Source organism: Rutidosis leptorrhynchoides, chromosome 1, assembly GCF_046630445.1.
Source record: "Rutidosis leptorrhynchoides isolate AG116_Rl617_1_P2 chromosome 1, CSIRO_AGI_Rlap_v1, whole genome shotgun sequence".
Taxonomy (NCBI): domain Eukaryota; kingdom Viridiplantae; phylum Streptophyta; class Magnoliopsida; order Asterales; family Asteraceae; genus Rutidosis; species Rutidosis leptorrhynchoides.
Window position 1 is genome coordinate 521654801 of NC_092333.1, and position 13294 is coordinate 521668094.

Consider the following 13294-nt stretch of genomic DNA (forward strand, 5'->3'; position numbering starts at 1 on the left):
CCGATGATGTTATAGAAATTACCCCAACTGAATTTAAAAAGGCAAAAGAAAATAATAAGGGAAAGGGCATAAAAATAGAGAAATCTAATTCCAACCCCGATGAACTTTATATATATCGTCAACCCCCGAAGTCCTTAAGTTGTAACAATGACCCGGGAACCTCTAAACCACCAGGTTTTTCTAAACCAATGTGGATAACGACGGCTCGTATTAGGGGAACATCATATATCCCTAGAAACTTGGTAAAACGAACCAAAACCGAAGAAGAAGAAACAAGCGAGTCGGAATAAGATAGCTGTATTCGTGTGGTGTAATATGTGTAATATAGTGTGCTTATGCTTTATGATATATGTAAAAATTCCTTGTATTAATAAGTATTTTTTTTTATGAATCTAACTCTTGTCTATTTTACAGTATAAAAACACAAAATGGATAGACAACCCAATATTTTAAGAGACCTACCCGGAGACATGATTGATGAAATCTTGTCTAGAGTCGGTCAGAATTCTTCGGCACAACTATTTAAGGCGAGATCAGTTTGTAAGAAATTCGAAGAACGTTCCAAGAATGCCTTGGTTTATAAAAGGCTTTCGTTCGAAAGATGGGGGATATCACATTGGGAAATCCATAAGTTACGATGTGTTTACTTTGACGCATATATTGCGGGGAACCCAAATGCTATTTTACGCAATGGGTTAAGAAATTATTTTGACTCAATATATCCGAATATTGGACTTCGTGATTTAGAAAAAGCGGCTAACATGCAACATAAAGAAGCATGTTATGCTTACGGATTAGTAATGTTCGCTTCTCACCAAAGTGAGAACAAGAACATCGGGCTACAACTATTAAACAAAACGTTCCCACAAGTGACGGAGTCGGTAATTGGGGTAAGAAATGAGGTTTTTAGATTGTTACGGGACTGTTGGACATTACGTAACCCTCGTCCCTTTGATGACGTTACAACACGCTGTCTTATCAACGGCCATAACGGTTATGTTCCACAAGACCAAGGATGGGAAGTAATCCTAGTAAAACCAGAATGCATGACTTGTTTCTGGACGTATGAATTACGTGTCTTTATTGCCTTTGCTGAACGACTTGTGTACTAGGTAGAATTATCTTCACAACCATCTTGTATCAAATTTATTGTATGCTATATTTCATGCTATATGTAAAATAAGCGGTATTGTAAGTTTGTAAAATATTGTGTAAAAGTTTGAACGCGAAATATTATTATAATCAGTTTTTCATATAGAATTGTAGTAGTTGAATTGTATATTAGCTACTAAGTATGAACTTAACGGGTAGGTACTACCCGAATTTAAACTTATAAAATGCTAATATGAAGAAAAGGCTTTTATAAATGAGTTCATATTATGCTACGAAATACTATTAACTACTCTTAATATTCTGTATGATTAACTTGTTCCATTTGACTATTTTGAAGGAAATGGCACCGACTACTCGACACACCGTGAATATGAATGAAGAGGAATTCCGTACTTTTCTAGCTTCAAACATAGCCGCAGTACAGGCTGCGCTACATACCAACAATAACCTTGGATCTAGCAGTACAGGAAATCGTGTAGGATGCACCTACAAAGAATTCACTGCCTGCAAACCTTTAGAATTTGATGGAACCGAAGGACCGATCGGATTGAAACGGTGGACCGAGAAGGTCGAATCGGTGTTTGCCATAAGTAAGTGTACTGAAGAGGACAAAGTGAAGTACGCTACGCATACCTTCACAGGTTCTGCGTTAACATGGTGGAATACCTATCTAGAGCAAGTGGGACAAGACGATGCGTACGCACTACCGTGGTCAGCATTCAAGCACTTGATGAACGAGAAGTACCGTCCCAGAACCGAGGTCAATAAGCTCAAGACAGAACTTAGAGGGTTACGAACCCAAGGATTTGATATTACCACGTACGAAAGACGATTCACAGAATTGTGCCTACTGTGTCCGGGAGCATTCGAAGATGAGGAAGAGAAGATCGACGCGTTTGTGAAAGGATTACCGGAAAGAATCCAAGAAGATATAAGTTCACACGAGCCCGCCTCCATACAACAGGCATGTAGAATGGCTCACAAACTAGTGAACCAGATTGAAGAAAGAATTAAAGAACAGACTGCTGAAGAGGCCAATGTGAAGCAAGTCAAAAGAAACTGGGAGGAAAACGGTGATAAGAATCACCAATATAACAACAACAGCAATTACAACAATAATCGTAACAATTATCCCAACAATCGCAACATCAATCGCAACTACAACAAACGGCCCAACAACAACAACAACAACAACAACAACCACAACAATCATCCCAACAACAATAACAACCGCAACAATAATAACAATCAGAAGCAGCTATGCCAAAGGTGTGAAAAGTATCACTCGGGGTTCTGCACAAAATTTTGCAACAAGTGTAAAAGAAATGGTCATAGCGCGGCGAAGTGTGAGGTCTACGGACCAGGGGTTAATAGGACGAAAGGAACAAATGGTGTCGGAACGAGTAATGGCGGAGCAAGTAGTGTCGGAGCAAGTTATGCCAATGTAGTTTGTTATAAATGTGAAAAATCGGGCCACATTATTAGAAATTGCCCGAACCAGGAGAACACGAATGGACAAGGCCACGGAAGAGTTTTCAATATTAATGCGGCAGAGGCACAGGAAGACCCGGAGCTTGTTACGGGTACGTTTCTTATTGACAATAAATCTGCTTACGTTTTATTTGATTCGGGTGCGGATAGAAGCTATATGAGTAGAGATTTTTGTGCTAAATTAAGTTGTCCATTGACGCCTTTGGATAGTAAATTTTTACTCGAATTAGCAAATGGTAAATTAATTTCAGCAGATAATATATGTCGGAATCGAGAAATTAAACTGGTTAGCGAAACATTTAAGATTGATTTGATACCAGTAGAGTTAGGGAGTTTTGATGTGATAATCGGTATGGATTGGTTGAAAGAAGTGAAAGCAGAGATCGTTTGTTACAAAAATGCAATTCGCATTATACGAGAAAAAGGAAAACCCTTAATGGTGTACGGAGAAAAGGGCAACACGAAGCTACATCTTATTAGTAATTTGAAGGCACAAAAACTAATAAGAAAAGGTTGCTATGCTGTTCTAGCACACGTCGAGAAAGTACAAACTGAAGAAAAGAGCATCAATGATGTTCCCATTGCAAAAGAATTTCCCGATGTATTTCCGAAAGAATTACCGGGATTACCCCCACATCGATCCGTTGAATTTCAAATAGATCTTGTACCAGGAGCTGCACCAATAGCTCGTGCTCCTTACAGACTCGCACCCAGCGAGATGAAAGAACTGCAAAGCCAATTACAAGAACTTTTAGAGCGTGGTTTCATTCGACCAAGCACATCACCGTGGGGAGCTCCTGTTTTGTTTGTCAAGAAGAAAGATGGTACATTCAGGTTGTGTATCGACTACCGAGAGTTGAACAAACTTACCATCAAGAACCGCTACCCACTACCGAGAATCGACGACTTATTTGATCAACTACAAGGCTCGTCTGTTTATTCAAAGATTGACTTACGTTCCGGGTATCATCAAATGCGGGTGAAAGAAGATGATATTCCAAAGACTGCTTTCAGAACACGTTACGGTCATTACGAGTTTATGGTCATGCCGTTTGGTTTAACTAATGCACCAGCTGTGTTCATGGACCTTATGAACCGAGTGTGTGGACCATACCTTGACAAGTTTGTCATTGTTTTCATTGATGACATACTTATTTACTCAAAGAATGACCAAGAACACGGTGAACATTTGAGAAAGGTGTTAGAAGTATTGAGGAAGGAAGAATTGTACGCTAAGTTTTCAAAGTGTGCATTTTGGTTGGAAGAAGTTCAATTCCTCGGTCACATAGTGAACAAAGAAGGTATTAAGGTGGATCCGGCAAAGATAGAAACTGTTAAAAAGTGGGAAACCCCGAAAACTCCAAAACACATACGCCAGTTTTTAGGACTAGCTGGTTACTACAGAAGGTTCATCCAAGACTTTTCCAGAATAGCAAAACCCTTGACTGCATTAACGCATAAAGGGAAGAAATTTGAATGGAATGATGAACAAGAGAAAGCGTTTCAGTTATTGAAGAAAAAGCTAACTACGGCACCTATATTGTCATTGCCTGAAGGGAATGATGATTTTGTGATTTATTGTGACGCATCAAAGCAAGGTCTCGGTTGTGTATTAATGCAACGAACGAAGGTGATTGCTTATGCGTCTAGACAATTGAAGATTCACGAACAAAATTATACGACGCATGATTTGGAATTAGGAGCGGTTGTTTTTGCATTAAAGACTTGGAGGCACTACTTATATGGGGTCAAAAGTATTATATATACCGACCACAAAAGTCTTCAACACATATTTAATCGGAAACAACTGAATATGAGGCAGCGTAGGTGGATTGAATTGTTGAATGATTACGACTTTGAGATTCGTTACCACCCGGGGAAGGCAAATGTGGTAGCCGATGCCTTGAGCAGGAAGGACAGAGAACCCATTCGAGTAAAATCTATTAATATAATGATTCATAATAACCTTACTACTCAAATAAAGGAGGCGCAACAAGGAGTTTTAAAAGAGGGAAATTTAAAGGATGAAATACCCAAAGGATCGGAGAAGCATCTTAATATTCGGGAAGACGGAACCCGGTATAGGGCTGAAAGGATTTGGGTACCAAAATTTGGAGATATGAGAGAAATGGTACTTAGAGAAGCTCATAAAACCAGATACTCAATACATCCTGGAACGGGAAAGATGTACAAGGATCTCAAGAAACATTTTTGGTGGCCGGGTATGAAAGCCGATGTTGCTAAATATGTAGGAGAATGTTTGACGTGTTCTAAGGTCAAAGCTGAGTATCAGAAACCATCAGGTCTACTTCAACAACCCGAAATCCCGGAATGGAAATGGGAAAACATTACCATGGATTTCATCACTAAATTGCCAAGGACTGCAAGTGGTTTTGATACTATTTGGGTAATAGTTGATCGTCTCACCAAATCAGCACACTTCCTGCCAATAAGAGAAGATGACAAGATGGAGAAGTTAGCACGACTGTATTTGAAGGAAGTCGTCTCCAGACATGGAATACCAATCTCTATTATCTCTGATAGGGATGGTAGATTTATTTCAAGATTCTGGCAGACATTACAGCAAGCATTAGGAACTCGTCTAGACATGAGTACTGCATATCATCCACAAACTGATGGGCAGAGCGAAAGGACGATACAAACGCTTGAAGACATGCTACGAGCATGTGTTATTGATTTCGGAAACAGTTGGGATCGACATCTACCGTTAGCAGAATTTTCCTACAACAACATCTACCATTCAAGCATTGAGATGGCGCCGTTTGAAGCACTTTATGGTAGAAAGTGCAGGTCTCCGATTTGTTGGAGTGAAGTGGGGGATGGACAGATTACGGGTCCGGAGATTATACAAGAAACTACCGAGAAGATCATCCAAATTCAACAACGGTTGAAAACCGCCCAAAGTCGACAAAAGAGCTACGCTGACATTAAAAGAAAAGATATAGAATTTGAAATTGGAGATATGGTCATGTTTAAAGTTGCACCTTGGAAAGGCGTTGTTCGATTTGGTAAACGAGGGAAATTAAATCCAAGGTATATTGGACCATTCAAGATTATTGATCGTGTCGGACCAGTAGCTTACCGACTTGAGTTTTCTCAACAACTCGCGGCTGTACATAACACTTTCCACGTCTCGAATTTGAAGAAATGTTTTGCTAAAGAAGATCTCACTATTCCGTTAGATGAAATCCAAATCAACGAAAAACTCCAATTCATCGAAGAACCCGTCGAAATAATGGATCGTGAGGTTAAAAGACTTAAGCAAAACAAGATACCAATTGTTAAGGTTTGATGGAATGCTCTTAGAGGACCCGAGTTCACCTGGGAGCGTGAAGATCAGATGAAGAAGAAATACCCGCATCTATTTCTAGAAGATTCGTCAACACCTTCAACTGTTAAAAATTTCGGGACGAAATTTATTTAACGGGTAGGTACTGTAGTGACCCGAACTTTTCCATGTTTATATATATTAATTGAGATTGATATTTACATGATTAAATGTTTCCAACATGTTAAGCAATCAAAATTGTTAAGACTTGATTAATTGAAATATGTTTCATATAGACAATTGACCACCCAAGTTGACCGGTGATTCACGAACGTTAAAACTTGTAAAAACTATATGATGACATATATATGGATATATATATATATATAGTTAACATGATACTATGATAAGTAAACATATCATTAAGTATATTAACAATGAACTACATATGTAAAAACAAGACTACTAACTTAATGATTTTTAAACGAGACATATATGTAACGATTATCGTTGTAAAGACATTTAATGTATATATATATCATATTAAGAGATATTCATACATGATAATATCATGATAATATAATAATTTAAAATCTCATTTGATATTATAAACATTGGGTTAACAACATTTAACAAGATCGTTAACCTAAAGGTTTCAAAACAACACTTACATGTAACGACTAACGATGACTTAACGACTCAGTTAAAATGTATATACATGTAGTGTATTTAGATGCTTACAATTACATCCTCGTTCAGTTTCATCAACAATTCTACTCGTATACACCTGTATTCGTACTCGTACAATACACAGCTTTTAGATGTATGTACTATTGGTATATACATTCCAATGATCAGCTCTTAGCAGCCCATGTGAGTCACCTAACACATGTGGAAACCATCATTTGGCAACTAGCATGAAATATCTCATAAAATTACAAAAATATGAGTAATCATTCATGACTTATTTACATGAAAACAAAATTACATATCCTTTATATCTAATCCATACACCAACGACCAAAAACACCTACAAACACTTTCATTCTTCAATTTTCTTCATCTAATTGATCTCTCTCAAGTTCTATCTTCAATTTCTAAGTGTTCTTCATATATTCTACAAGTTCTAGTTACATAAAATCAAGAATACTTTCAAGTTTGCTAGCTCACTTCCAATCTTGTAAGGTGATCATCCAACCTTAAGAAATCTTTGTTTCTTACAGTAGGTTATCATTCTAATACAAGGTAATAATCATATTCAAACTTTGGTTCAATTTCTATAACTATAACAATCTTATTTCAAGTGATGATCTTACTTGAACTTGTTTTCGTGTCATGATTCTGCTTCAAGAACTTCGAGCCATCCAAGGATCCGTTGAAGCTAGATCCATTTTTCTCTTTTCCAGTAGGTTTATCCAAGGAACTTAAGGTAGTAATGATGTTCATAACATCATTCGATTCATACATATAAAGCTATCTTATTCGAAGGTTTAAACTTGTAATCACTAGAACATACTTTAGTTAATTCTAAACTTGTTCGCAAACAAAAGTTAATCCTTCTAACTTGACTTTTAAAATCAACTAAACACATGTTCTATATCTATATGATATGCTAACTTAATGATTTAAAACCTGGAAACACGAAAAACACCGTAAAACCGGATTTACGCCGTCGTAGTAACACCGCGGGCTGTTTTGGGTTAGTTAATTAAAAACTATGATAAACTTTGATTTAAAAGTTGTTATTCTGAGAAAATGATTTTTATTATGAACATGAAACTATATCCAAAAATTATGGTTAAACTCAAAGTGGAAGTATGTTTTCTAAAATGGTCATCTAGACGTCGTTCTTTCGACTGAAATGACTACCTTTACAAAAATGACTTGTAACTTATTTTTCCGACTATAAACCTATACTTTTTCTGTTTAGATTCATAAAATAGAGTTCAATATGAAACCATAGCAATTTGATTCACTCAAAACGGATTTAAAATGAAGAAGTTATGGGTAAAACAAGATTGGATAATTTTTCTCATTTTAGCTACGTGAAAATTTGTAACAAATCTATTCCAACCATAACTTAATCAACTTGTATTGTATATTATGTAATCTTGAGATACCATAGACACATATACAATGTTTCGACCTATCATGTCGACACATCTATATATATTTCGGAACAACCATAGACACTCTATATGTGAATGTTGGAGTTAGCTATACAGGGTTGAGGTTGATTCCAAAATATATATAGTTTGAGTTGTGATCAATACTGAGATACGTATACACTGGGTCGTGGATTGATTCAAGATAATATTTATCGATTTATTTCTGTACATCTAACTGTGGACAACTAGTTGTAGGTTACTAACGAGGACAGCTGACTTAATAAACTTAAAACATCAAAATATATTAAAAGTGTTGTAAATATATTTTGAACATACTTTGATATATATGTATATATTGTTATAGGTTCGTGAATCAACCAGTGGCCAAGTCTTACTTCCCGACGAAGTAAAAAATCTGTGAAAGTGAGTTATAGTCCCACTTTTAAAATCTAATATTTTTGGGATGAGAATACATGCAGGTTTTATAAATAATTTACAAAATAGACACAAGTACGTGAAACTACATTCTATGGTTGAATTATCGAAATCGAATATGCCCCTTTTTATTAAGTCTTGTAATCTAAGAATTAGGGAACAGACACCCTAATTGACGCGAATCCTAAAGATAGATCTATTGGGCCTAACAAACCCCATCCAAAGTACCAGATGCTTTAGTACTTCGAAATTTATATCATATCCGAAGGGTGTCCCGGAATGATGGGGATATTCTTATATATGCATCTTGTTAATGTCGGTTACCAGGTGTTCACCATATGAATGATTTTTATCTCTATGTGTGGGGTGTGTATTGAAATATGAAATCTTGTGGTCTATTATTATGATTTGATATATATAGGTTAAACCTATAACTCACCAACATTTTTGTTGACGCTTTAAGCATGTTTATTCTCAGGTGATTATTAAGAGCTTCCGCTGTCGCCTACTTAAATAAGGACAAGATTTGGAGTCCATGCTTGTATGATATTGTGTAAAAACTGCATTCCAGAAACTTATTTTGTTGTAACATATTTGTATTGTAAACCATTATGTAATGGTCGTGTGTAAACAGGATATTTTAGATTATCATTATTTGATAATCTACGTAAAGCTTTTTAAGCCTTTATTGATGAAATAAAGGTTATGGTTTGTTTTAAAATGAATGCAGTCTTTGAAAAACGTCTCATATAGAGGTCAAAACCTCGCAACGAAATCAATTAATATGGAACGTTTTTAATCAATAAGAACGGGACATTTCAGGAGTGAGCTCCAATTTTCTTTTTTTGTTACTTATAAACTAGTCTTTACTTCATTTCACACACACATCATACTTACACTTTCTTGTCTCTCAACTTTTCTCTCAAAATTGTAAGTAACAACTTTATTTTTCTTTCTTCTTTTTCCTTTAAAAATCACCAAGTTCATCATCAATTTACTAGTTTGTTGTTGTTGTTCAAGATCAAACTTTCTAGTTTGTATCTTCATGAATCTTGCTTCTTCCATCCTTTGTTTGATGAGAAGTCAATAACAAGGATCTAAGCTTGTTAGTTTATGGTTCTACACTTGAAATATTATAAAGATCTGAAGTTCATAAGCTTTAAGATCTTACTTGTGTTCATGTTTTGTAAACTTAAGGTTTATTTTCTTAAGATCCAAGCTTTGGCTTGAATCTTCTTAAGTATGAAACAAACATGAACTTGTTACTTGTAACCTTAGTTTATTTCTTTAATTTTTGCATTTAAATTCGTGACTTATAATTTTGGTCAAGTATTACTAGTTAAACTTGATCTCATTTTTCTTGTAACTAAAGTTAAACTTTGTAAGTTCAAGAACATGGAAGTTAAACTTTTTAGTTATAACTTCATACACTTATATTGTCTAAGTTTCTATAGCTTATGGTCTTCCAATCTTGTTTTAAACAAAAGCTTATAAGCTTAAATACATTCTACAAGATAAAAATCTAAGTTTCATAACTTATGGTTTTATTAAAGTGAAGATCCAAGTTCCATAACTTAGGGTTTAACTTAAGAACACTAGATCTAGAATTTTTAGTCTAGGATCTTCAAGATCTAACTAAGATCTAAGTTCTACAACTTAATATCTTGTTTATTTAGTTTACATTCAAGTTTATAGCTTAATATTACTATTAGAACTCATGTATGTGTCGGATCTAAGATCTTGATGTAACTTTGGTTCATCAAACTTCTTACAACCCTTAAATGAGTTGTACTCTTTATCTTACACATACACTAGTGTAATGATGGTCAAATCTTGGTAAAGATGATACAAACACATCAACGAATTGTACACTTGAAGCTATAAGCATCAAGGATGAGAACCGTGATGAGCATCAAGCACCAAGAACCCACCAGAGCACTTTCCTTACTATTTTCTGGGTCTGATCAGGCTTCCTGGGCTACTGGAAAGTTGATTTCCAGTTAGTTTGGTTCGAGTAGATGATTTTCCGTTTAGGCCTCGTCTTAATCCGACTTACGGTTTAGGATTTATAGCCTTTCGAAAGTCACTACACCTTTGTAATGTTGTGCTGAAATTTCTGACCTACTCGCACTTAAACCGTCGCCACGGTCAAACGAAGAAGAGTTTGGTTCTGAAAATTGGTCAATGGTTGGAGGACTCACATACGGAGTCATAGCCACTGACTACTCATCTTTTCGATTTGTATAGAGGTCGTAGCTGCTGAACGAATTCAGCCCTTGTTTCGATCTCTATTCTTGATTGAAACTTACTTTACTCTTTTGATTGATGATGAATGATGATGATACTTAAGACCTAATTTACATACTATTAAACCTTTAGGAACGATTTACTGACTTAGTAACTTTTGACTTAGGTTGAGGACCTTTCGGACCAACTACTTGCTTACTTATCTCGTACAGACTTTACTACTTTTCACTGTGAGTTATAGCATCCCTTTTTACTTTAACTATTTTGAGAACTGAGAATACATGCGCTTTTTACATTTTACATACTCGGAACGAGTACCTAAACTTTATATATGTGTGGGTTATACAACGGCATAAACTTTCCCCTTAGCTCGGTAACGTTTAGTCATTGGTCTTTGAACCGGTGAACGAGAATCTTAGATATGGATCCATATGGTTTGACACCCCCACTCGGGCTAGTAGCGCTAGCATTTAACGGGTGTTTAATACTTCGTAAACTTACGCACTCACCAAGTGTACTTTTAGGGGGTGATATTACGTTAAGTTAGTTACCAAGTGCCCACAGTTGAACATATACTTTTCATACTGTTTTGAAATACTGAAATCTCGTGGCCTACCTTACATTACTGTTATACTTAAACTATAGCTCACCAACATTCGTGTTGACGTTTTTAAGCATGTTTTCTCAGGTGCTTAGAGGTTTGATGCTTCCGCTATAGTTGTCTTGCTGTGTAGACTCCCGCTGCTTTTGTTGGAGATGTCTCTGCATGAAACGTTTACCTTGCATTAACAAACTATGTTACTTTTGAAACAATGAATTTGTAATGACCTACGGGTCTCGTACTTATATTAATTGCTTCTATTCGTAGAAGCCTACTATCGGTTGTAAAACTTTTGATGTTAGTTATGACGTCACCCTTTCTTATGAATGCAAACTGATTTTAAAACAGCATATAGTGTTTGACCTTGTAATGATCCTGTTGTTGATGATCCGTACACGTAAATTTTGTACGGGGCATCACAGGTGACATCCCTTTCATTAGTCAAACTAGGACAGCATTGTAGACAACCATGGATATTTTTGCAGCCACTGTTGTGGCCAAAACCACCTATTATCATTAATAAGATCACATATCATAGATTTATCAGAGAACCTAGCCCCAAAAATGCCATGTCTCGAAATGACAGCGGCTAGCGGACCAAGACCCACCTAATCATCAAACCAAGCGTTAGTTGTTCGACCATTACCAATCCGTGTGATAAAGTAGTTACAAACAATGGGTCTAACCAACAATAATTTTCTCCAACTATAACTATCATTAGCTTTCGTTGCTACATCCCAAAAACTTCTACCATCCAACTATATATATATACACACACAAAAATTACGACGGACTAGTCAGTTTGATGATTTAAAACATATAAGTGACACACGTTACCAATTATTATTAAGTAATTATATAATTTTAATACAAGGTATGAGTTTCAATAGTATTAGTTGAAAAAATATGTCTAATGATGAATTATCCAATGAATATCTATTAAACCGATTAATAGATCGGATATAACTATGAATTGATTTAAAATTAAATGGACATAGATATGGTTAATGGATATGGATATAGCATAACCAGATCTATTGCCACCAAAAGACATTTGATCTACCGGTATTCAAGCGCCCCTTTAACTTTGAGGTTATAGTTTCGAGCCTTATTTAGAACATTATTCGTATAAAATAATGTAAGGAGCATGAGTTTGACAGTTCTAATTTTTTTTTATCCAATGCCATTCCTATGTGGTTAATGATGGCACTGCACTAAGACAAAAAACCTTTCGATATCATCCACCACTTGCATTAAAACGGTGCTTTACATTGCATTTTAATTTTAATAGTGAAGTGATTTTTTTTTTTTAACTTTAACGATTGAAAATTAATCTATTTAATTATGTTTCGCAAATCGCAATAGTTTTTGAAAACTAATATTTATGTTTGTAGATTATTGCAATAGCAAATAGCATAAATAAATTCAAACATTATTCATTTATAATTGATACAATTAATAATTTATTTTTAAAATGTAAATTCAAACACCCTCCTACTTAATTGTTTTAACAAAGGCAACAATTGTAGCACATGTCGACAATGTCATCACCACTAACATCCTGAATAATTAAGAAACATTACACCACCACATGTGAAATTGAAACCAAAATAATAATAAAGATACAGAGAGTAATACATTTATATTTATACATATATCTAATACAGAAAATTTATGAATAACAATTAGGGTATTTTCGACTTTTCACCCTTTTTTTTTTTTAAATTCTAACTAAATTTCATTTCACCAATAACGCCTCCACACTTTTTTAAAATTTCAAACAGACCCCCCAAACAGGGGATAAAGTGCCAAATAACAATTTTCATAAAATATCTTAAATAAACTCCACCCAAATATTCAACGGGTCATATCTTCTCGCTCGCAACGAGTTAAATTTTTCCGGCACTACTGTTAAACTCGAAATAATTTTATGAACACAATGTCACTAACTATACGCAAAACGGACGCTTTTTAAAAAACGTTAAATTTGGTTACTTTTCATACACGTTG